General features: G+C 41.0%; 1 protein-coding gene across 1 annotated transcript in view; it reads right to left on the minus strand.

The window, feature by feature from the left end:
* The window catches only part of ANKRD45 (ankyrin repeat domain 45), a 51,574-nt gene extending 46,467 nt beyond the window's left edge, over positions 1 to 5,107 (minus strand). Inside the window, exon 1 of the mRNA XM_055318995.1 lies at positions 5,030 to 5,107. The gene's annotated coding sequence lies outside the window, so the exon portion shown is untranslated. The remainder of the gene's footprint in view (positions 1 to 5,029) is intronic.
* Between the last annotated feature and the right edge of the window lie 20,594 nt (positions 5,108 to 25,701).

Raw genomic sequence — 25,701 nt, forward strand, 5'->3', positions numbered from 1 at the left:
TCTTGTGTTACTTTCAGACTTACAATTCTTGACAAGTATTTGTTCAATAACTTAACATCAAGTTTGCAATTCCCTCTGCTTTTCTTCACAGCCAAGAACAATGGGTTTTGGAGTCAGAAAGACTTGAGTTTTCAAATTGATCCTGCAATTGATTAACTGCATAATACTGGGTGATTTACCTAATCCCTTGTAGGAATAATACTAGACCTAGTTTATATAATTGTTCTGAGAATTAGAACAAATTAGATGATGCATATGTCAAGCACATGTTGAGCACTCAGGAAGCAAAATCTATCATCATCACTAATTATATCGTCATTCCTCCAGCAAAAGCATTCATGAAGTAAAAGAAAAGATGGTAATATTATTATTTCTTCTTTTTCTCTAATACTATGTAGGGTGTAAGTAAATGATTTTCTTCTTTTTCTCTAATACTATGTAGGGTGTAAGTAAATGATTTCTACTCTACCACCACCAAACACTGGTTTACAGATTATTCTGCATCTAGAGATCAGTGTGGTCCCAAGTTAATTCAGAGATTTGTAAATAAACTAGATCAAATCTGGAAATATAATTCAGGCCAGAATACTGAAAGCTACCCTTGACATACCCTTGAATGAAGCTTAATTTCCATATCAGCCCAAAATTAACATGATTAGGGCAGCATTTCTCAAATTCCTTGATCTCAGGGCCCTTTATACTCTTAAAAATGGAGAGCTCCCAAAATTTTTATGTGGGTTATATCTATCAATATTTATATTAGAAAAAATTACCATATTAAAAATTAAAACTTATAAATCTTTTTTTTTAAGATTTTATTTATTTATTCATGAAAGACACACACAGAGAGAGAGAGAGAGAGAGGCAGAGACACAGGCAGAAGGAGAAGCAGGCTCCATGCAGGGAACCCGACGTGGCACTCGATCCCGGGTCTCCAGGATCAGGCCCCGGGCCGAAGGCGGCACTTAACTGCTGAACCACCCGGGCTGCCCAAAACTTAGAAATCTTTAAAATATTTATTAGTTCATCTTAAAACAATTATATATTAATATACAAAATATAGCTTATGATAAATAACTATATTTTACAAGGAAAATTTGATGAGAAGGTAGCATTGTTTTACATTTTTACAAATCCCTTTAATGTCTGTCTTAATAGATGGGTTCAAACATCTGCTTCTGCTTTCATTGCCATGTCATGTGATGTTGTGATATCACCTGTCATTTAGCCTCCAGAAAACCACTATAACATGGCAGAGAATGAGAATACAAAGGCAAGTTATCTGTAAGAACTCATACGAAGATAGCTTTACTGGTGAACTTCCTGAAAAATGTCTCATGGATCCCCAAGGAATCCTCAGACCATACTTTGAGAACCACTGGACTAGGACTAAGTCCTAAGACTGAAGCCACTCTGGTCTATGGTCAAACTCTCAAGACTGTTCTAGTCTAAATCTAGATTAAACTGAGATCAGCCTTTCTGAAATAAAAGGACAAAGTGAAGTCTTCCTGGGTATTTATCCTTAGGTCTGCCTATTATTTAATTTTTTTAAAAAAAATTTATTGATTGATTTGACACAGAGAGAGTAAGAACACAGCAGAGGGAGTTGCAGGCAGAGGGAGACAGAGAAGCAGGTTCCCTGTGAGCAGGGAGCCCAACTTGGGGCTCGATCCCAGGACCCAGGGATCACAACTGGAACCGGGGGCAGATGTTCAACCACTGGGCCACCCAGGTGCTCCAGGCCTGCCTTTTAAAAGACAACATCTAATCAAGAAAATAAACACTCCTGTCAAATGTTTGGTGGTTTACTGCTGATTGTGTCCTTCATCATATTATCTTTTGAAGACAGAGCAAAGAATTCTATTCTTTATGACTTTTTCTTCTTATAACACAGAAGTTTTAGAATATTTTAAAGTATTTTTACTGTGAATATATGTACTAATAGGATGATCATATAGTTTTTCCTTTCTTCCTTTTATCAATATTCTATATATTGAAATTTTAAATATTTATTTATTTATTATTTATTTATTTATTTGGGGGAGGAAGGGCAGAGGAAGAGGGAGGATCTCAAGAAGACTCTTCACTGAGCACAGAGCTGGACATGGGGCTCAATCTCATGACCCTGAGATGGTAACCTGAGCAGAAATCAAAAGTTGGACACTTCACCAAGCGACCCAGGGACCCTCCTATTGAAAATGTTTAACTCTACTTCCTCACTAATATTTTTGCTTTAGAAAATACTTATTGTTTTTAAGTTTGTTTTTTTTCCCCCATTCATGAGAGACAGAGAGAGAGGCAGAGACACAGGCAGAGGGAGAAGCAGGCTCCATGCAAGAAGCCCGACATGGGACTTGATCCTGGGTCTTCAGACCATGCCCTGGGCTAAAAGCAGCGCTAAACCGCTGAGCCACCTAGAAAATACTTATTTTGATGAGAAATGTGTAATTTATACTTAACATATAATGAGCTTAGTTCTGTTATTGTTTTTTTTTTAATTTACTTATTCATAGAGACACAGCTAGAGAGAGAGGCAGAGAAAAGCTAGAGAGAGGCAGAGGCACAGGCAGAGAGAGAAGCAGGCTCCATGCAGGGAGCCTGATGTGGGACTCGATCCTAGGTCTCCAGGCGGCGCTAAACCGCTGCGCCACCAGGGCTGCCCAGTTCTGTTATTGTTAAAAGAATTAATCAACATGTTTTTAGCTCTCAGTTTTAATTTCTAACTTTTACTAATCTTTGCTGTATGCCTAAATATAACCCACATAAAAGAAAGCTGTTTGGGATCAGTAATTTTTTAAAAGTGGTAATGGAGTCCTGGGACCGAAAACTTTGGGGACCACTGTTTTAGGACATGAATGAGATTCAGAAGTGGCAGAGTCTTTCAGGGACCCTTGCCTTTACATGGTTGCTGTAGCAAGGTGAAGAAGTTCTGTATGGAGGGAGGCCTGTGAATCAAATCACCCCAACCAGTGAGGAAGAGAAGTCACAAAGGCTTAGGGCACGGACTAAACCAGGAGAGATCTGTTCACAAAGTACATGACCCCAGACGTGACAAAGAGACCTCAGGAAATTCCCCCCAAAGATCTCGTGAGCCATCCACATGTACCCACGTATCAGGACATCATCTCAGGGAGAGAATCAGGGGAGAAGTTATCTGAGAACCTGAATATTTTTGCATAAGGGAAATTAAACATTAGACAAGCCAATTACAGATTGGTCTACACTTTAAAACAAATGGCACATTTCCATTATTTCTTTTCCTAATAACCAATGAGTGAATATTTTTGCATAAGGGAAATTAAACATTAGACAAGCCAATTACAGATTGGTCTACACTTTAAAACAAACTGCACATTTCCATTATTTCTTTTCCTAATAACCAATGAGTGAGCGCTCACAAAAGAAACTAGGTCAGTGGGGACATAGTGGGCGGCTCAGCGGTTGAGCGTCTGCCTTTGGCTCAGGGCTTGATCCCAGATCGGGATCAAGTCCCACATCGGGCTCCTTGCAGGGAGCCTGCTTCTCCCTCTGCCTGTCTCTGCGAATAAACAAATAGGAAGAAAGAAAAAGAAAAGAGAAGAAAAAAGGAAAGAAAGAGGAAGGTAGAAAGAAAGAAACAAACTGGGTCATTGACAAAAATAAGTTTTCTTTGCCCATAAGAGCTGTAACAGAAGTCACAAGGGCAACCCAAGTACCTAGAACCAAAAGTCCCTATAGTACATAAGCACCGAGAGGATTGAGACGGGGTTGGGACTACGAAGGCAGAACGGCCTAGTGGTCTGTGAGCCAGAGGGCCCACGCTTTGGTCTTAATTCTGGTATCTGATTGCTAACGACGTGACTCTTCAGAACCCACACTTATTCTTATTCGTGGAATGAGAACCGCAGCTGCTCGGTTTTACTTAATCCGTGTTGGAAAGCGGCGTCTAGGAACTCTTGCTCTCACCTACGAAGTGCGAACCCACCGGAGGCTGCTAAGACACTAGCAACAGAACATCACGAGGGCCACGGGGCTGCCCTGTGCCGGTCCCACCGTCGAGGGGGAAGCCCGCGGCAAGTCAGCCCCGGCACCGAGACCGGGGGTAGAAGGATGCGAAGAGTCAAGACCAAGCTCAGCGAGCGGGCCGGCTCGGAAGGGCTTCCCCGAGGCGGGGACACCTCATCTCGGAAAAGAGCAGGAGTCTCAAAAGGAGAAGCATAAGAGGGGATCCCTGGGTGGCGCAGCGGTTTGGCGCCTGCCTTTGGCCCAGGGCGCGATCCTGGAGACCCGGGATCGAATCCCACGTCGGGCTCCCGGTGCATGGAGCCTGCTTCTCCCTCTGCCTCTCTCTCTCTCTCTCTCTGTGTGTGTGTGACTATCACAAATAAATGAGAATTTAAAAAAAAAAAAAAAGTCCTGCCTGTCTCTGGAAGAGGCTGCTGTAGCTGACTTATTAAAAAAAAGAGAGAGAGAAGCCTAATAAACAAAGGGCAAGGAGGCAGACACGCTTGAGGTTGTTATGATGGATAAATAGATCTTAAGGCTCCTTTAAGCTAACTAGAGTCTTTCTTCCAAACACGTGGTCCAAAAAAATTTTTTTTAATTTTTAAAATAAAAAAACAAAAAAACAAAAAGCCGTGGTCCCGGAGGATTTCAAGTCCCACCTCAACGAGGGGGTCCCCAGGGCAGCCTTGGGCCACGGGAGCCCAACAAAGGCGGGCCTGAGAAAGGGGAAACGGCGGGGCGGCAGGCACGGCGCGCGTCCCCGGAGGGGAGGGCCGCCCGGGCGGACGCTCGTCGCTTCGGGAGCCAGAGTCCGCCCTCCGGCTTCGATGCCCGCGGGGCCCCCGGGGTGTCCGAGGCCGCCCGCCCGGCGGGGGCCGCGACCGGAACTCCCCGCAGGGGCAAAGCCTGAAGTCGCGGCGGCTGACGCCCACCCCCTCCCGCTCCCGCCCCAGCCGCCCCGCGGGGAGACGCCCGCTCCCCCGTCCCCGCGCCCCCGCCGCCCCCGCCGCCCCCGCCGCCCGCGCCCCCGCCGCCCCCGACTCACCGCTCCCCAGGCCCCCGGCTTCCGCGGTTACCATGGCGACGGCGCACCCGTGCGCGGTGGCGCCGCCCCGAGCGCTGCGGTTCCGGCTGCGCGCGAGGGTCAAGGTGGCGAGGCGGGAGCGGCGGGAGCGGCGGGAGCGCGAGGGCGGGCGCGGAGGAGCCCCTCGGGGTCGGCCGCATCGCGGCGTCCCGGGGGGGGGGGGGGGGGGGGGAGGTGCTGCTCGGCCTTTTATTTTGTAGACTTTTCTGTCCTGTGATGCTTATTTTACTTTCCAATGAGAAAAAAATAAAATTTAAAAATCAGGCGTGCGTATGTATTGGAGGCAGGTCCCTCTAAGTCTTAGCTTTGGGCTTTGAACTAAAGAGTTTTCCAGAAATGCAAGAATGCTTTCTGAAAAACTACAGAGGATTGTAGTCATGACGGGCAGCTTGCTTAATTTTCGAGGCCCTTAGAGGTCTTTCTCTTAGGGTATATGGTCATTGTCACCAACGAGTCCGTTTCCTGAGACCTCACAAGTGCCCGCTGTGTCAGGAGTGGAAGGACCTTGGAAATTAACGTTTAGGTTGGTTGAGGAATTTAAGATCCAAAGCAGATGACTTTTTTTTTTTTTTAAGGGAGGATGGGAAGGGGTAAGACAGGGGCATCAAAAAAAAAAAAAAAAAAGCCAGCAGAGAAGAGCCACGCTTACACAGAAACTACATAAATGTCCACATTAATCACGGAGTGAAGACAGCTAGGGAAGGAAAACATTCGTTTCTTTACCGTTTCTACAAGGACACCGTTAAGGAGGAGGTAATATTTTAGAAGAGATCAGAATTTGAGCTGAAGACTGGAGAGTCTAGTTTTAAAATGAATATTCGGCCTAAGAACCAAGCAAAATATCTCTATGATAGATCTGAAGTTCTGGAATAAAGAATAAGTTTGGGAAAAAATTTAACTGTAATTGTTAAATTTCGCTTATGCAAAGTAGTTGTAATAGTCAAAATATTAGAGTTTGACATTATAGGTAGGAACAATTGTCTAAAAGTTCTGTCATCTGCTAGCTCACTCCTGCAGACAATATATAGCACATTTGCTCTGCCAACCATTCATTTCCTACTGAAGCTGTTGGAGGAGTAAGACATTTTAGGTATTTCACTTCTGATACTTCTGATAAGTGTGTACTACATTTTTCATAGTCTGGTTGGCTTCTTTTTAACATCTGGATGGAAGATGACTTTTTTTTTAAGATTGATTGATTGATTTATGATAGACAGAGAGAGAGGCAGAGACACAGGAGGAGGGAGAAGCAGGCTCCACGCAGGGAGCCCAACACGGGACTCCAGGATGGCGCCCTGGGCCAAAGGCAAGCACGACGAAACCGCTGAGCCACCCAGGGATCCCCATGAATCTGTTTTTAATTAATCTTCACTGGGTGTGAAGAATTCCCAAATACAACTGTTTATGCAAAGTCTTAAGTGGATTTCAATACCGAAAGTCAAATAGAATTCTTAAAGATTATTTTTAGTTCTCTGAATTCTAGAAAGGATGGGAAGACTCTCAGTAGGTCTGAGAAACCTAAAAGCAAAGGGCCTTGTTCTCTGCTTAACTCCTGTCAGAAACAACTGTGATTTATTTAGGCAGGCTAGGTTTGAAACAGTCTTATGAAGGAGAATTCCGGCCTGAGGGTGGCCTAGATACAGCAGAAAGATTTCTAAGATCCTCTCTACATCCCATCCCCTGCCCCACAAGTTTGGCATGAGAGTATTGAAAAGAACCAGTGGATCTGAAGGGGCCAAATTGATGTAAAGAACCCAAATAAGACGGTGAAGTCCTGGTGTACAAAAGGCTTAAGGAGAAGATGAGTTAAGCAGTATTCAAGCCCTGCAGAAATTAGGTCAGCTCCAGAAAATTATGGTGGAGGAGGAGGTTTCCAAACTGATTGAAATTAATTTTTTCTACCCTAAGAGAATGGGTCCTCTGAATAGAAATTATTTTAATTATTATATTTCTTGAATTCCACAGTTCATAGACCAGGAATCCTGTTCTTTTTTTTTTTTTAATTTTATTTACTTATTCATGAGAGAGGCACAGAGGAATCATGTTCTTTATACAATGTTAATTTTTTTTACAATGTTAATTTCTGATGAAATAACAAGATAGACTAGTTGAAAGTTATTCCAGGGTAATGTAATGTGCTACATTAATCATGGTATTTCATTGATTGCTGGCCTGTTACATACTGAGTGCCACACTAAGTGATTCATGTAAGTCATTGCTGCGGCTCCTGGGTGGCTCAGTGGTTGAGTGTCTGCCTTTGGCCCAGGTCATGATCCTGGGGTCCTGGGGTGGAGTCCTGCGTCAAGCTCCCACAGTCAATCTGCCCCTCCCTCTGCCTATGTCTCTGCCTCTGTGTGTGTGTGTGTGTGTGTGTGTCTTATGAATAAAAAAATAAAATAAAATCTTAAAAAATGAATAAAAATAAATCATCACTAATTCCCATACCACTCTTTGAAGGTGGTATTACTACTCTGAAACTGATACTCAGCAAAGTTGAGTCACCTACCTAAAACCACACAGCTAGAGAAGGGCTAAACCAGAATTTGAACATAGGTCAGGCTGGTTTAAATCACCACAGAATTGGCACTGGTTAGCTATAAACAAATTAAATATTAGAGGATGCCGGTCCAAAATTATAATTTGATTTCAAAATAATCTATGTTAAGATCCCCTTGGCAGTAATTAGATACTAATGCCACTCCTGGTATGTGACTAAATAACTGTTTCTGCATATCACTCCACAGTTGAGAAGTAGGTGATACTGAACATCCATTGTTTTTGCCTGCTCATCCTTCCTCTTCTGATTATAAGACCCAGTTTTCTAGGATGGAACCCCTGTGGTACATTCTCAGTCCATGTAGTTTGGGGTGCAGATCCCACTCCAGATCAAGTCCTGGCCACACAGTGTTTTCTATACTCCTGGTTATAACAATCAAGTCAGGGGCAAAAAAAAAACAAAAAACATAGAACATAAATCAGTGGAATGAAGCTAATCCTGAGTTTCCGGCAGAGCTGTAAGTAATAGGCATTCTTTTTTTCAGCAGGGGTTAAAGACAAGAGGACAACCTGAGTTGGGACTAGCCATCTTGCCACCACATGGAGAGAGTTTGACAGAACAGTGGAAAAGCCAGGAACTGAATAAGAGATCGAAATCTGATGCTGGTTGCTTGAGCCCTGGAGGTAGACATGCCTGAAGCTAATTTGTATTCTCCTTTTTCAATTACTACAATAAATTACTATTTTCTAAATAATCCCCCCCAAAAAAAGGATTGGATTTCTGTTACTTGTAACATCAATGCCCCATAGTATGGAAGGGGGGAAATATAATATGGCTTTATTTTAGAAACATGCTATTCTTTGAGATAAATACATGAAGTTTGGGAAGGATAAATTTACAGTTAGGTGTTTCACTTGTGGATGAACAACTGAGTATAAATATTATTAGTGAGAGGATAAATGTAAACCTGGAGGCAGGTTTCTAGCAGGATGCTCTAGTATTTTCACTCTCTCCATTTCAACATCTTTGTGTCAGTGACTTAACTATAGCCCTAGAAAGCGTACTTAACAGATGACCCAAAGATCAGAATAATAAATAATATGATAGAGGATGGCAGAATGAAAATCCAAAACCAAAGGACAAATAGAAATTCAATAGGCAAAGAAGTGGGAAAAGGCATTCCAAAAGAAATTTGTAAAAAGGTATGGAGCCACAAAATAAATAGCAAAATAATTGCATAAGTCAATTGAAAGAGGCCAAGAATATGTGGTTGGGAGAGGTGAGAGACGTAGTTAAAGGGGTTAGAAGAGGTCAGACAGCAGGGTGAAGAACAGTTTGGAGAAAGACAAGAAAACAGGCACACAGAGAAGCCAAGAGTGACTCCCAGGTGTCTATTTTGGGTGACCAGGTAGCTAGGGGTCTTCCAATTCAGAGAGATTTTGAAGAAAAGCAGGGTTAGAATCAGGATGATGTCTTCAGTCCTAGACAAGCAGAGGCAGAAATATCAGGATGCCTCCAGCCAACATACATTTTACTCTAAAGCTCAAACGACCCTACCTGTTTCCCTGCTCACCGTGGAGTCTGCTTGAGATGCTCCTTCTCCCTCTCCCTCTGCTCCTCCCCTACTAGTACAGGTGCCCTCACTTTCTCTCCCTCCCTCCTTCTCCCTCCCTCTCTCTCTGTCTGTCAAGTAAATCTTTAAAAAAATAAAGCTCAATAGACAACACTGGAATATAAACATAAATTTGGAAGTCATGGCATATAAATGTTATCAAAAACCTTCAGAGAGGATGGAGTCATCCAAGGTGAAGACATAAAAGAACAGAGTGCTGAGGGCAAGCAGTGGGGATAGTTAGGTTAAGGAGAATGCCGAGCAAGATAGGGAGAGAATGAACAGACCCAGGTGAATGCAGCAATATAGAAGCCAAAGAAATCGTTTCAAAAAAGACTTGAAAAAAATGACAATGGACTTTGGCATAAGGGGAAACCTTTATGAGATCTATTTTAGTGAAGGGTGGTAGGCAAAATCAAGATTGTAGTGGACCGAGGAGTGAATGAAGGAGATCAGGAAGTAGACCACTAGGAATAGAATATTCTAGCTTTGAAGAAGGTAGAAGAAAAAACTTTTAAGGAAAACTCTCTAATTGCAGCAAATACTTTTATTTTTAACGTAAGATAGGTTTGGCATTTGCCAGACATAACATCAGGGTAATTGATTTAACAACTGTAATTGGAAAGGAAGTAGTGGCAGTAAATATCTGCTATTCTTTTGAGAAATTCCAATAGAATGTAGAGGGAAGAAATTGCTCAGAAGTTAAAGGAATACAAAGTATCAAGGGAGATGTTGTGGCAGGGAGAGGATCACAGAAGCCTGAGTGTGTCTATAGTGTGACAGCAAGGAACTTACAGAAAGAGGAGAGTAAGAATAAAGAGATGACTGAAGTAGTAAGATGCTAAAGGCAAATGGAGGGTAAAGGACTAAAGTATCTATGGAGTGATGGCGTCGAATAGGAGGAACTTCACTTGGTCTTCTAATTTTGAAGTGAAAAAAGTAGCAGTGGCTTGAATGCAGAGGATGTTTCATTCCTGTGAAATTTATGGCTGAAGAAAACCAAGCTTCATGACCTTGGACTCAGTATGCTTAAACTGAGGGAGGAAGACTTGGGAGGGCCATTCAAGAGGTGAATGAGGTTAAAGACTATAAATTCCAAGTCACCCCAACCTGCACAGCTGAGTGATTTTCTCCATCCAGCAATGCTCAGAGCACCCCGCCCCCCCCCGCCCCCGAGCTTGCTCTGAAATCAGTATGACAGAAGAAGAGAGGTGCCTGTGGATGAAAAGTGCTGGGGAGAAAAATGAACTTTCTTGTCCAAAAAATAGTCGGCCTTTTCCCCTAAGCTTCCGGTAGGTAACCTCAGCCCTTGAAATGAATTGCCTGTCTTTGTTTACCTGGAGCCCTTGGGCCATGCTCCAACAATGCTAACAATGTGATTTCTGCTGGGGCCTTGGGCTTTGCAGCATCAGCTCAATCTATACATGGGCTGGAGACTAAGCATTTCTAGAACTCTTACAGATCCCTTCCTTCTACTCTGACCCTGCTGGTCATTATAATAATTGTATCTACCTGGTCTCTGATGATTAAGTTATGTCATCTAGTCTCTGTTATGTGTATGAGGGAAGTGGGACCATCCTGACATCCACACTGCAATCAGGGAGCCCAGATTGATGGTAGGGGATGCTGACATAAGACACAGGAGAGCCAATATTGAATTTATTAGTGATTCTGGGTACCGTCTCCAAAAAGCCCTCAGTGACAACCCTCTAGGGACCCTCTCACTTCTGAGAGTTTTCTCTGTATCTTTGCTTAGTAACACTTCTATTGCTTTACTCACTCTCCTGTGTCCACGAGATTCATTTTTCGATTCTGTGAGACCAGAACCAAGCTCTCCTATATCACCTTTTACTCTGTCATCATGTGGATTTTTCTCAGATCCTGAGCTCCTTGGGGGTATATGTAGTCCTTTGCCTACATTATCAGGCTCTATCATATCCCCAGCCAGGTTATTTAGTGACTTAATTCTACTTATGAGCCTACTGGTAAGGCTTGACCCAGGAAGATAGGGCTGATCCTGAAAGGGTTCATGTTTTCCTACAGCAAGGAAGGAGCACTAGCCTAAGGGAGGAAAGGGCCACTTCTTTGGCTAATAGGGTTCAGTGGTCTTTGGGAATTAAATATTTTGTGGTGCATGAACCTAAATGTCCTCATACCATATGTCAAGTTCCCACTCTTTCCCAACTAGCACCCTGTCCTTGGCATAGCAGACTTCCTGATAGATTCTGCTACTCTTATGATTAAGTCCTGCAACTGGTCCTCAGTTTTTCCTACCCTCTAGTTTCAGAAGATGAGAATTTCTTTATTGGTTACCTAGGAAATCCTTTGGCTTTTATGCTTTTTTTAAATAAACAATTAATTACTCTGTATTTCATTAGATGGCATCAAATGAGCTGAGCAACAACCCACCCATATTTCTTCCGTATATTTCTGACACCTGAAACATTGCACCCATAAGAATGTTTCCTCCCACTAAAATATACAGTTTGCTAATAGTGGAAGTTTTAACAATTGCATTGCAGTTGTGTCAGGGATACTTATACTCTTTCCACCACCAGGGATGATATAACCTCTCTGCTAGCCTGGCAACAGGTGATCCAACACCAAAAATCTCATCTTCGTGACTGCTTCTTGAACCACTCCTGGCATTCCTAGCACCAACTGTCATTATTAGGCTCCTCGGGAAGCATATTCTAAGATGGAGTTTGGCATGCAGGAAATTCATTACAGATTGCTCTTAGGATCAAAACCTAGAAAGAAAGTTAAGGAAACAGGTCAGAGAGAGAAGTTAGACTGTAGTGCAGTCTCCAGAAAGGACTGTGCAGACCCTCTGGGAAGTTCTGAAGTTGGGATGGCCCTTCAGAGTTGTCCCAAGATTGGGGTAAGGGAGCTGTGCCTTGTTAACCCTGTATCAACCAGGCACTGGCTAAGGTGATCACAGGAAGGGAGTGAGGCCTTAAACAGGCAGTTCTCTTCCACCAGAGTGCTTCTGAGAAAAGGCTGACACCTGAGATCTCTCTCAGACTCTCTCACTTCCAGTGACTGGTGGATTACATCCCTCATTTCTCAAGGATATCTGGCAGGCACATTACAGGATTCACTGTATGCCACCAATTTGACATATAGTTCTGTCCACTTGTTTTTCTATATTTAGGCATTACTTTTTTCTTTTTGATTAGATATTGTCTTAAAGTTACTGAAGACTTTTAAATAAAAGGCCTTGATTTTTTTAAAATTATATTTACTTATTCATGAGAGACAGAGAGAGAGAGAGAGGCAGAGACATAGACAGAGGGAGAAGCAGACCTCTTGCTGAGAGCCCAACGAGGGACTCAATCCCTGGACCAGGATCAACTGTTGAGCCACCCAGGCATCCCAAAATGCCTTAAGTTTTATTGAAATAAAAAATAGATATTATCTAAATAAATAATAAAGTAAAATTTTATTTAACTAAAAGTAGATTTCACTTAAATTTTTAGTTGTTAAGAATGTTTAATAAATTAAAATATAAAATTCAATACTTTGAGAGAAATCCAGTTTCTATCTCTAATCTTTCTGTTACCTCCTTTCCTCTAGCCAACCATTTTAATTGCCTCACTTTATTAGAGTGCTTGGGTGACACAGTTGATTAAGCATCTGCCTTCAGCTCAGGTCATGATCTCAGGGTCCTGGAATTGAGCTTCTCATGTGGCTCCCTGCTCGGCAAGGAGTCTGCTTTTCCCCCTGCCTCTCATAATCCCTCTCTCTTTCAAATAAAGTCTTCAAAAAAAAAAAGTCTTACTTTATCTTTTCATTGTTCTTTTAAAAATGTAAGTAAATATAGGGGCACCTGGGTGGCTCAGTCAGTTAAGCGTTTAACTCTTGATATGGGCTCAGGTCATGATCTCCGGGTTGTGAGATTGAGTCTCTCATCAGGCTCTGTGCTCTGTGGGGAGTCTGCTTGAGATTCTCTCTCTCTCTCTCTCTCTCTCTCTCTCTCTCTCTCTCATCTCCCTCTGCCCTCTGGCCATCCCCTGACCACATGTACTTTCCCTCTCTCTCTCAAATAAATAAATAAATCTTTAATAATATATATATATATATGTTAAATACACATTCACCTATATATACTTAACACATTATATTACTACTTAATCAAAGTTGGCATGCTATACACACTATTCACTTGGTTTTTGTCATTTAATAATGTATCTTGAAGAAGTTCCCTGTAAGTATACAGAGATCTTCCTCATTTTTTTTTATAGCTGCATAATCCTCATTATGTGGCTATCCCATTGTTTATTCAATCAGTCCCCTATTGAGAGGCTCTGTAACTGTTTCCATTCTTTTGCTGTTGTGAAGAATCCTGCAGTTAATAACCTTAGGCATAACTTTTATTTTTTCTTTTTGCAGGTGTTTCCTTGGGAGAATAGGATTACTGGGCCAGAGGGTAAATGCAAATATAGTTTGGCTAAATGTTGCTTAATCTCTTTCCATAGAAGTTTTATCATTTTGTATGTACACCAGCTATGAATGAGAACACCTCCTTCCCCACAGTCATGTCAATGGAGCAGATTGTCCAATTTTGGATTTTTGCCAACCTGACAGGTTTTAATACAGCTGTAGTTTGCATTTATCTTATTATAAGCAAGACTGAACGAACATATATTAAAATGTTTAAGGACCATATCTTTTTCTGAGGAACAGGCATTCACATATTTGCCCAATTATCTATATTATATTTTTTCCATTTTTAGGACCCATGTATGTATTACATTATGAATCCTTTGTGATATATATATTACAAATATTTTTCCTAAGTGTCATTTTTTTACTTCATTTGTGATATTTTTCCCATGGAAAATTTTTAAATGCAAATTTATAAATCTTTTTGCCTCTAGATTTTGAGCCTAGGGAAGTTTTTCTCTATTCTCAATAAACAAATTCATCTATATTTTCTTGTCCTATTTTTATGCTTTTATTATTTGCATTTAGACTCCTGATAATTTGGGTGGTGTGGAGTATACTCAACCTCTTCGCCAACTTGTGACAACTCTAAAGGGCCATCCTAGCCTCAGAGCTTCCCACGGGGCTTCAGAAGCCTATGTTGAGATTGCAGTAGAGTCCAATTCCTTATATGGAATGGATCCAATTTTGTCTTTTTCTGTAGCTGTGTCAGAATCATTTAAGATACAGTCCATATATTCTCCACTGATGTGAAATATCACCTTTATCATCTACTAAATTTCCATATGTTTTTGGGTCTCTTTCTCAATTTCCTACCCCATTCCATTTGTCTGTTCATACACCAATACCACAACTTTAATTGTAGAAGTTTTAGGACATGCTTTAGAAATATCTGTTAGGGTTAGCTTTCCCCTTTGTTGCTTCTATTTTTTTAGGCTATTTCTGGATATTTTCATTTGTCTGCTCTTCCATATGAACTTCATAATCAATTTACCTAGCTCAAAACTCTGATGTTGATTTACTTGTATTCCACTAAATGTATAAGTTAACTTATGGAGTACTATCATCTTTATGAAATTGAGTTCTCTTATCCAATAATATCTAATGTCTTTCTATTGGATCAGGCCTACTTTTGTTTCTTTCAGAAGTCTCTTATAGTTTTCCTCATATAGTTTCATGGAACTAATAACTCTTGACTGAAACTTGTAAAGAATTCAGATTCCATCTTGTGGGTGAGAAAACTGAGGACCAGAATGACCAAGTGATTGCTTGAGATCACAGAGTTCACCCTGAATCTTGGCTCCCATCATAGTGCTCTCCACTATACCATCCTATCATCCTATGGATCCATCTAAGCAACTAGGAAAATGCTCTGTTGTTACCTGATTAATGCCCACTCCTCTTGCTCTGTTCCTGAATTTTCCAAAGCATTTTCCCAGTTCACCAGCTCTGTCTCATGCCACCCTCTCTGGTGCACTACAGTCAAGCTATTCTTGACCCTCTGGACCACTTCTTCCTCCCTTCTGACTCAGTCACCTAGTAACCCCCATCAACCTTCATGTTCCAGCCTAAGGGTCACTCCCTCAGTAAAGTCTTTTGTGTTAGTTTTCTATTGCTACATAAAAATGTATCCCCCCAAAACAAACATTTATTATGTCACAACTTTTGTAGATCAGGAATCCAGGCATGGCTCAGCTGGGTGCCTCTGCTTCAAGGTCTCTCATGAAGTTTCTGTCAAGCTGTAGGTAGAGGCTGCAATCTCATTTGAAGGTGCCTTTGGGAAAAGAATTGCTTCCAAGCTCACTCATGTTGCTGACAGCAAGATTCAGTTATTCACGGGCTATTGGATTGAGGACTTTGATTACTTGCTTGTTCTAAAGGAAGTCAGATGCCATATCATGAGGTATGGAGAGGTTCTCATGGCAGGAAACTGATAGAGGCTTCTAGCCAACAATCAGCGAGCGAGAGAGAACATTTTTAACAGAAGCCACAGTCCTTTTATAAACTAATCTTGGAAGTAGTATTTCATCACTTTTTCCATGTTCTATTTGTTAGTTACTAGGTACAGCTTATGCTCAAACAAGGGAATTACACGAGGGCATGAATACCATGAGGCAGAGAACATCGGGGGGTTATTATAGACTGAACTGTGTGCCCCATTCCCATCCCTAGGTCACATGTTGAAGCTCTAAATCTCATTGGGACTATATTTGGAGATAGGGCCTATTAAATGAGATAATAAGGGTAGGGCACAAATCTGACAGGATTCATGTCCTTATAAGAAGAGACACCAGAGAGATTCCCCTACCTTTTTCCCACCCAAACCCTTTATCTCTCTCTCTCTCTCTCTCTCCTCTCTCTCTCTGCCCTTTGAAGACACAGTGAGAAGGCAGTCATCTACAAGTCAGGAGGAAGACTCTCACCAAAAACCAAATCGGATGACTCCTTGATCTTGGACTTCCCAGCCTCCAGAACTGTATTTCTGTTGTTTAAGCCACTAGTGTGTGGCAGCCTGAAATGACATGAGCCGTCTTTGAGAGAGAGCATGAGCAGAGGTGAGGCAGGAGGAGAGCTGAAGAAGCAGGCACTCTGCTGAGCAGGAAGCTGGACATGGGGCTTAATCCCAGGACCCTGGGATCCCAACCTGAGCCAAAGGCAGACCCTTAACCAACTGAGCCAGCCAGGTGCTCCCAGACAGGAGGTGTCTCAGAGACTGCCCACCACACCTCCCCATACCCTCTAGACCATGTCTGGGCTCCTTATTATGTAGTTTCTTTAGCATGCTGCAGGTCCCTTTCAGACAATATCCCAACAGTAATTAAACAACTAATTGTGCAACTCATGGTTTAATTTCAGAATGTCTCTGCAAGAATTAAAAATTCCATAAAACAAGAAAACCTATGGGTCTTGTTTACTGCTGAACCTTGGGTCCAGTACAGTATTTTATACACAGAAAACTGGAATTTCTTATTGAAAGACTATAAGCAATCCTTGATGAACTGTTTGGCTGTTACTACTGCCTCATACCCAATCCACATAAAATCTATTTTAGGATATTTTCCACTAGAAATGCAGACTTCCCCTGGGCACACTCTTACTGGGTATGATAAAAATTCCCCAGTTGTTGCAAACTCCAGGTTTATTGTATTCATAATTCTAAATGGAGTTCTCTAGGCCTTGACATATACAAAGTGTTGATTTACACTGAACTGTTCCACTTAGAAACAGAGTTAGCAGAAGCACAAATCAGATTGCAGTGGGCTGGAGAATGAATCATAGCTATACAAAGGTAAGAGGGACTGCCCTTGCTAAGGGTTTGAAAATTCAGTCATTGCTTACCAACATTCTCTAACATTTTATACCTCCCTCATTATAATTTTTTCATGAAATAGAAAATGTTATGGAAGAACCTAAGGATCACCTTTGAAGATGTTTTTTACAACAGGCAATTTATAGAAGGGAAAACTGGATGCCAACCACACATGTGAAAAGGTGCCTTGGCTGTACTAGTAATCAAAGGAAAATGCATCTTGGGCATGCCTGGGTGGCTCAGCGGTTTAGAGCCTGCCTTTGGCCCAGGGTGTGATCCTGGAGTCCTGGGATCGAGTCCCGCATAGGGCTCCCTGCATGGAGCCTGCTTCTCCCTCTGCCTATGTCTCTGCCTCTGTGTGTGTGTGTGTCTCTCTCATGAATAAATAAATAAAATCTTAAAAAAAACAAAGGAAAAATGCATCTAAACCACAGTGAATTACCATTTCATACCCATCAGATTGGCAAAACAAATTTAGAGATGGTAAACACCAAGCGTAATGATCATGTAGACCAACAAGAACCTTCATATACCACTAGTAGGAGAGGCAGTGTAGCAGTGTGGCTGAAACCACAGATCCCAGAGCCATTTTGTATGATCTCAAGACTTGACTCTGCCTCTTTGGCTTAATCTGACTTTGAGCAAGCTTGTTAACATCTTGGTGCCATTTGTAAAATTGAGATGATGATAATATAATAGCTCCTAATTCAAGAGGACTAGTGTGACAACTAATGAGTTAAGAAAAGCCGAACAGGGCAGCCCAGGGGGGCTTACTGGTTTGGTGCCACCTTCGGCCCAGGGCGTGATCCTGGAGACCTGGGATTGGGTCCCGCATCTGGCTTCCTGCATGCAGCCTGCTTCTCCTTCTGCCTGCTTCTCCCTCTGCCTGTGTCTCTGCCTCTCTCTCTGTTTCTTGAATAAATAAATAAAATCTAAAAAAGAGAGAGAGAGAGAGAGAGAGAAAAGCAGGACAATGTCTGGCATGTGGTTCATGTTTCATAAGTATTTGCTAGTACTAGCAGCAGTAATAGTAGTAGTTGTTCCTATAAAACAGAACACCACTTTAGAGAGCAATTTGGCTAGTGCTAGTAAAGTTGAAGATATGCATAGCATGCAACCCAGCAATTTTATTCATATACTTCCCACCCTAGAGAAACTCTTACAAATGTACACAACAGAGCATAAGCAAGAATTTACATTGTAGCATTGTAATAGGCAAAACTGGAAAAACTCAAAATATCTACCTACAGGACAATAGATTCTTTAAAATCTGTAGTATATTCACACAATGAAATACTATATAGCAGTGAAAAAAATAGAGTGCTGGATCTCAAGCTTTAACATTCATTACAATCACCCAGAGGACTTGTTAAGACAAAGTACCAAGACTCATCTCCAAAGTTTCTGATTCAGGAGGTCAATGGTAGGGCTCAAGAATTTGCATTTCCCAAGTAATGCTGATGCTGCTGGTCGAAGATCACAGTTTTTGTTTTTGTTTTAAAAGATTTATTTATTTATTCATTCAGAGAGAGCGAAGAGAGAAGCAGAGACACAGGCAGAGGGAGAATCAAGCAGGCTCAATGCAGGAAGCCCGATGTGGGACTCGATCCCGGGTCTCCAGGATCACACCCTGGGCTGCAGGCGGCACCAAACCGCTGTGCCACCAGGGCTGCCCCAAGATCACAGTTTTTGAATCACAGTTTTGAATCACCTTCACTGATTAACAAGGATAAATCTTAACTAACAAAGTTGAGTGATAAAAGCAAGTTGCAGAATGCATTCAGTTTGATATCATTTATATAAAGTTTAAAACCATATGCACACACACTACATATGTATATGCAGTCAAAATAAACACAAAGAAATGCATAGGAATGGTAAAGCAATAATTTTGGAATGATACCTACTTTGACTTTTTGTTTCTTAAACTAAATGGTGGGTATAGTATGTTTATTATAATATTCTCTATACATTTTTATATTTAAAGTGAATTCCTTATAGGCAAGATACAGTTGATTCTTACTTTTTTTTAAATCCAATCTTATCATCTCTACCTTTTAATTGGAGTATTTAGTCTATTTATATTTACTGAGATTATGATATGGTAGAGTTTTTAATCTACCAGCTTGCTCTTTGTTTTATAATTGTCCCATTCATTCTTTATTCTCTTTTTTCCTCTTTGTTTTTACCTTCTTTTAGATATATTTTATATATGATTTCACTAAATCTCCTTTTATGGCTTAATAGTTATACCTTTTTATCTTGTTGCAGTCTTTTGGGGTCACTTTAGAGTCTATAGCATACATCTTTAATTACTAGAGTCCACTGTAAAATAAAATTAAAACCCTCTCATGTATATATAAAAACCGTATAAGCAGACAGTCTCTCCTATGTCCTGCCTGCTGCTCCCTTGCAGATATTCAGATAAACTTTTATCCCCTTTGTTCTCCCTTGGGTGAATTCTTCCATTGCCAACGCCCCACATTTGGTGGATCTTATGGTAACCTCTGCCAGCTCAAGACTTTCCCCAGATTCTCCAGGAATTTCTCGGGACTTTCCCTCTGTAGACCCATTCTAGTACTCCTTGGGGAACTGACAACCTCCAGTCAAGTTTACTCCTGGGTGAGGATCTGAAGCCTCAGGAGGAACCACATAGACTGTCCCTGCCTGAAAGGATGTGAGATCTCCCCTCTTGCCCTTTGAAAGAATCCTTCCTTCCCTTTCCTTTCTCTTTTTTGGGCCTTCCATGGTCTAACTCTAGAAGTCCTCAGACAACCAAAGATCTCTGGCCAGGCTGGCTTCCTGGTGTGATCTAAAGGTCTGAGGGTGAACAGATTGGACTGCCCATGCCTATGAGGGGCAAGAACCTTTTACCTCTCCTCTCCCACTTTGTCCTTCTGAGGTCTCCACTCCAAACTTGGGGCACAATGGGCAGCAGAAGCTTTTCCAGGGCAAGTATGTCACACACATGTGACATACTCAGATGGGACCCTTTCCTGATGCTGGCTGGCTCTCAGCCACTTCACTTCTTTTGTTTCCTTTGTTCCCATGGATCCAGGCAGAAATACATTCCTCCACATCTGAGTGAATCCAACAATTCCATGTATGAATGTTGCTTCAACAAGGATTCTAATCTATGCCATTGGATGACCCCTTCCCCTAAATCCTATGGGCCTGGCCCCCAAGAATTTCACTCAAATAATCTATTATCAGGAATGCCTGGATGGCTCAGTGGTTGAGCATCTGCCTTCAGCTCACAGGATCCAGGACTGAGTCCCCTGCATCGGGCTCCCTGTGGGAAGCCTGCTTCTCCCTCTGCCTGTGTCTCTGCCTCTCTCTCTGTGTGTGTGTGTGTGTGTGTGTGTCTCATGAATTAATAAATAAAACTTTAAAAAATCATCTGTTATCAGAACATTAATATAATATCATGCTCTGAACTTCAACTGCATAGAACCCCTGATGGACTGACAAGTTTATGTAGGGCCAGCCCCTCCTCACCCCCACCACTGTCCAGCATGAAGCAACTGCTGAAGATGAGACCTCTGCCCAAATGCTAAAGATTTGTCATTATCCATCTGTCAGGGGGGAATGTAGAGGCTGTTTTTAGAAAAAAAGTCTTGAGCAATGGAAACCCAAGTAAGGTTAAAGTGCCCAAAGTGACCACTGGGCTGAATGCAAACAGGCTCATTAGGTGACCCACCTCAAAATATCCTAAGGCCTAAATGACTAATGGACTACTTACAACCAGGAACAAGTACCAAAAAATGAAAATCCCACACATTCCCATACCTCCTCAACCCCCCTTAGCTATTACCTGCCTCCACTGCCTCATAACAGTCTCTCCTTTGCTCTCATGCCCACTGCTCCATTGCAGTGTATTCAATAAACTTCTATCTCCTTAAAAAGAAAAGGAAGGAAGGAAGGAAGGAAGGAAGGAAGGAAGGAAGGAAGGAAGGAAAGGAAGATAAAAGAAAAGAAAGAAAGAGAGAGAGAAAGAAAGAAAGAAAGAAAGAAAGAAAGAAAGAAAGAAAGAAAGAAAGAAAGAAAGAAACTTATGGGGCACCTACCTAGGAGGCTCAGTCAGTTAAGCATCCAGCTCTCAGTTTCAACTCAGGTCATGATCTCAGGATCTTGAGATCAAACCTCACATTGACTCTGCACTCAGTGGGGATTCTGCTTGAGATTCTCTCTTTCCCTATCCCTCTGCCCTTCTCTCAAACAAATAAAATAATTTTTAAAAATAAATAAATAAAATAAATCTAAAATATATAAAATAAATCTTTAAAAGAAAAAGAAACTTACAACAGTATACTTCCATTTTCCCTGTCTTGGCCTTTATGTTATTTTTTTCATTCATTTCACTTATGCATGTATTATATATTCAAGCAAACATTGTTATCATTTTTGCTTTAAACAGTCATTAATCTCAAAAGAGACTAAATATGAGAAAATATTATTTTATATTTATTCACATTTTTAGTATTCCTGGTAGTTTTTGTTCCTTTATATAGATCCAGCTTTCCACAGTGTCTCATTCCCTTTCTTCCTTCCTTCCTTCCTTCCTTCCTTCCTTCCTTCCTTCCTTCCTTCCTTCCTCCCTCCCTCCCTCCCTCCCTCCCTTCCTTCCTTCCTTCCTCCCTTCCTTCCTTCCTTCCCTCTTTTCTTTTTTGGTTTTTCTCATTTTTTTAGAGAGGGAGGCAGTAGTGGGAGGGATAGAGGGAGAAGGAGAGAGAATCCTAAGCAGGCTCCACACCCAGCACAGAGCCTGATGTGGGCTCAATCTCACAACTCTGAGAATATGACCTGAGTCAAAATCAAGAGTTGAACACTTAATCAACATCTCATCATTTTCTTTTTGTATATAGGTTTCCTTTAACATTTCTTGTAGCATAAATCTATTAGTGATTAATTCCTTCAGGTTTTGTATGTCTCAGAAAAATATTTTGTCTTTGGTTTTTGAAATATGTTTTTGCTAGGTATAAAATTTTAAGTTGATTGCTTTTTTTTCTTTAATACTTTAAAGATGTGTCAGTCTTCTGGCTTACATTGTTTCTATGAAAAAGAATCTGTTGTGATTCTTATTTTTGTTCCTTTGAATATATTGTGTCTCTTTTTTGTTCTAATTTTAAGATTTCCTCTTTATTTTAAGCAATTTGATTAAGATATGCATTGGTATTGTTTTCTTCACATATCTTGTACTCAGAGATTATTGAGCTTCCTACATCTGTGTAGTGACAGTTTTCATCAAATTTTGAAACTTCTCAATCAATATCTCTTCACACATATTTTATGCTATCCCACCCCTGCCTCTTTTACAGGAACTCCAACTACACATATATTAGGTGATTTTAAGTTGTTCCACAACTCATTATGTTTTGTTCATTTTTCTTTAGTCTCTCTCTGTGTTTCATTTTGGATAGTTTCTATTGCTGTATCTTCAGGTTCACTAATCTTTGTTCCTGTAATATCTGATTTAGTTTTAGTCTCATCCAGTGACTCATCTCATACATTTTTGTTTTCACCTCTAGAATTTTGAGTCTTTCTTCATATGCTCTGTGTCTCTCCTTAAAATATTCAACCTTTCCTCTATCTCTTTGAACATATGGAATATAGTTTTAATAACTTTTAATATCCCTGTCTCCTAAGGTTTTCACCTCTGTCATTTCTATATGTTTCCATTGATTAACTTTTCTCCTCATTATGAGCCATATTTTCCTGCTTCTTTGAATTCTATGTATTTTTTTATTTTATTTTTTAAATTCTATGTATTTTTTAATTGGATACTAAACATTGTGACTTTTACTTGTTCAGTATTGTATAGCTTTCTTTTTATTTCTTTTTTTAAAACCAGGCTTTTTTTTAGATTTTATTTATTTATTCATGATAGACATAGACATAGAGAGAGAGAGAGAGAGAGGAGAGAGAGAGAGAGGCAGGGATACAGGCAGAGAGAGAAGCAGGCTCCATGCCAGGAACCGGACGTGGGACTTGATCCTGGGACCCCAGGATCACGCCCTGGGCCAAAGGCAGGCACCAAGCCACTGAGCCACCCAGGGATCCCCTCTTTTTATTTCTATAAATATTCCTAAACTCTGTTCTGGAACGCAGTTAAATTACTTGGAAACAATTTGATCCTTTGAAGGCTTGTTCTTAAGTCTTGTTACACAGTATCAGAGCAGCCTTTAATCTAAGGCTAGATTTGTCCCACTACTGACACTACAGTCTTCTAAATATTTTACCCAATGGCTTGTGAATTATGCAAATTTTTCACTCCACTTTGTGAGAATAATCCTAACCTACATACACTCCACAGACTGTTTTTTCTAATCTTTTCAGGTAGTATTTTCCCTAGCCTTATGTACGTTCATCACATGCATATGCTGAGCAGCACTCAGATTAGGATTCAAGAGGGTACAGCCTTAAATTTACACAATGTTATATGTCAGTTATATCTCAGTACAGCTAGGAGAAGATTCAAGAGGAATCCTCTGAAGCTGTCTGGAACTCTTACTGTTGCTCTTTCCTCTTTGGTACTCTGAGCTGCAAACTCTAGCTGAAAACTAACTCTAGTTGCAAACTCGGCCTAGTTTTGCCCAGACTCCTGACTTTATCTCATCAATTAAAGGAAATTTTCAGCTGGGTTCTCCTTCCCTGCTCTGTGGCACAATCTTTTTTTTTTTAATTTTATTTATTTATTCACAAGAGATACAGAGAGAGAGAGAAGCAGAGACACAGGCAGAGGGAGAAGTAGGCTCCATGCAGGGAGCCCGATGTGGGACTCAATCCTGGGTCTCCAGGATCATGCCCTCGGCTGAAGGCGGCATTAAACTGCTGAGCCACCCAGGGACCCCCTTGTGGCACAATCTCCAAGCAATAAGCTGGGGCAATAGTAGGATTCCCCTTGATTGTGCCAACTCTCTCAGGGTTTACTATTCTGTCCTGTCTGAAAACTGTTTATTTCATATATTTTGTCTAGCTTTTGGATGTTCTTAGTGGGAAGGGGAATTTGGTCCCTGTTTCTCCATCTTTCTTTTTTTAATACACATTTTTATGTCTTAATTATTGTAACCTAAGTCACTGAACTTTCCATTGAGTTTCTCATTTAAAAATCCAGGTAATTGCATTTATTGAGCCTCTATGATATTCCAGGGATCTCCTAAGTATTTATATGTATTACAACATTCATTCTTCAAGACAAGAAAAAACACAGCATCATTAACTTTCTTCTTGAACTAGGGTAAGACTTGACCTTGATATTCCACAAATATACTATATTTTCTCTTTTTTTAATTTTTTTAATTTATTTTTATGATAGAGAGAGAGAGAGAGAGAGGCAGAGGCACAGGCAGAGGGAGAAGCAGGCTCCATGCACCGGGAGCCCGACGTGGGATTCGATCCCGGGTCTCCAGGATCGTGCCCTGGGCCAAAGGCAGGCGCCAAACCACTGCGCCACCCAGGGATCCCTATATTTTCTTTATTCATCCATCAATGAACACTTAGGTTGTTTCCGTATCTTAGCTATTGTGAATAATGTTGCAATGAACATGGGAGTGCATATATCCTTTCAAGTTAGTGTTTTTGTTTACTTTAGATAAGTGCCCAGAAGTGAAATTGCTGGATCATATGGTAGCCCCTTTTTAATTTTCTGAGTTACCTCCATATGGTTTTCCATAATGGCTGCACCAATTTACACTCCCACCAGCAATGAACAAGGGTTTTCTCTTCTCCAAATCCTTATCACACTTGTCATTTCTTGTTTTTTTTTGCTAATATCCATTCCAACAGGTGGGAGGATATCTCATTGTGGTTTTGATTTGTATTTTCCTGATGATTAGTGGATGTTGAAAATCTTTTCACGTACCTTTTGGCCATCCTTATGTCTTCTTTGGAAAAATGTCTGTTGAGATCTGACCATTTTTTCATTAGTTATTTTGTTTTTGTTTTGTTTTGCTATTGAGCTATATGAATTCTTTATAAGAACTTCCATACATTAACCCTTTATTAAATATATGTGTTACAAATAATTTATACCATTCAGTAGGCTGCCTTTTCATTTTGGTGATGATTTCCTTTGCTTTGCAGAAGGTTTTCCTATAATTCATAGCACTATATTTTTAAAATTTTAAGATGAAGGAGAATGGCATTAGATTGATTTTGTTTTATTTTTTTTTATTTGTTATTTTTATTTATGATAGTCAGAGAGAGAGAGAGAGAGAGAGAGAGAGAGAGAGGCAGAGACACAGGCAGAGGGAGAAGCAGGCTCCATGCACTGGGAGCCCGACGTGGGATTCGATCCTGGGCCTCCAGGATCGCGCCCTGGGCCAAAGGCAGGCGCCAAACCGCTGTGCCACCCTGGGATCCCCTGATTTTGTTTTAAATTCAGACTTCAGCACATACTGGTTTAAGGCTAAGTAGCTGCAGAATCTTAAGCCAGTAATTTAACACTTATGTGCCTCAATATATTCATCTGTAGAATGGGGATACTATCTCTCTCCTAGTGTTTTTAAGATTAGAGCATGTCACTACACCTGGGATGCCTGGGTGGCGGTTGAATGTCTGCCTTTGGCTCAGGGCATAATCCCAGGGTCTGGGATCTAGTCCCACATTGGGCTATCCAAGTTAATGGATGTTAAATCATGGATTTAAATAAATTTACCTAAAGCCACACACCCATCCTGACCTCTTAAAAATCCCTAGGATTTCCTATCCCCATCTCAAAATTTACCCTTTCTGTTTTTGTTTGTTTGTTTTATTTCATTTTTTTCTCA

Source organism: Nyctereutes procyonoides, unplaced genomic scaffold (genome assembly GCF_905146905.1).
Source record: "Nyctereutes procyonoides isolate TBG_1078 unplaced genomic scaffold, NYPRO_anot_genome, whole genome shotgun sequence".
NCBI classification, from domain to species: domain Eukaryota; kingdom Metazoa; phylum Chordata; class Mammalia; order Carnivora; family Canidae; genus Nyctereutes; species Nyctereutes procyonoides.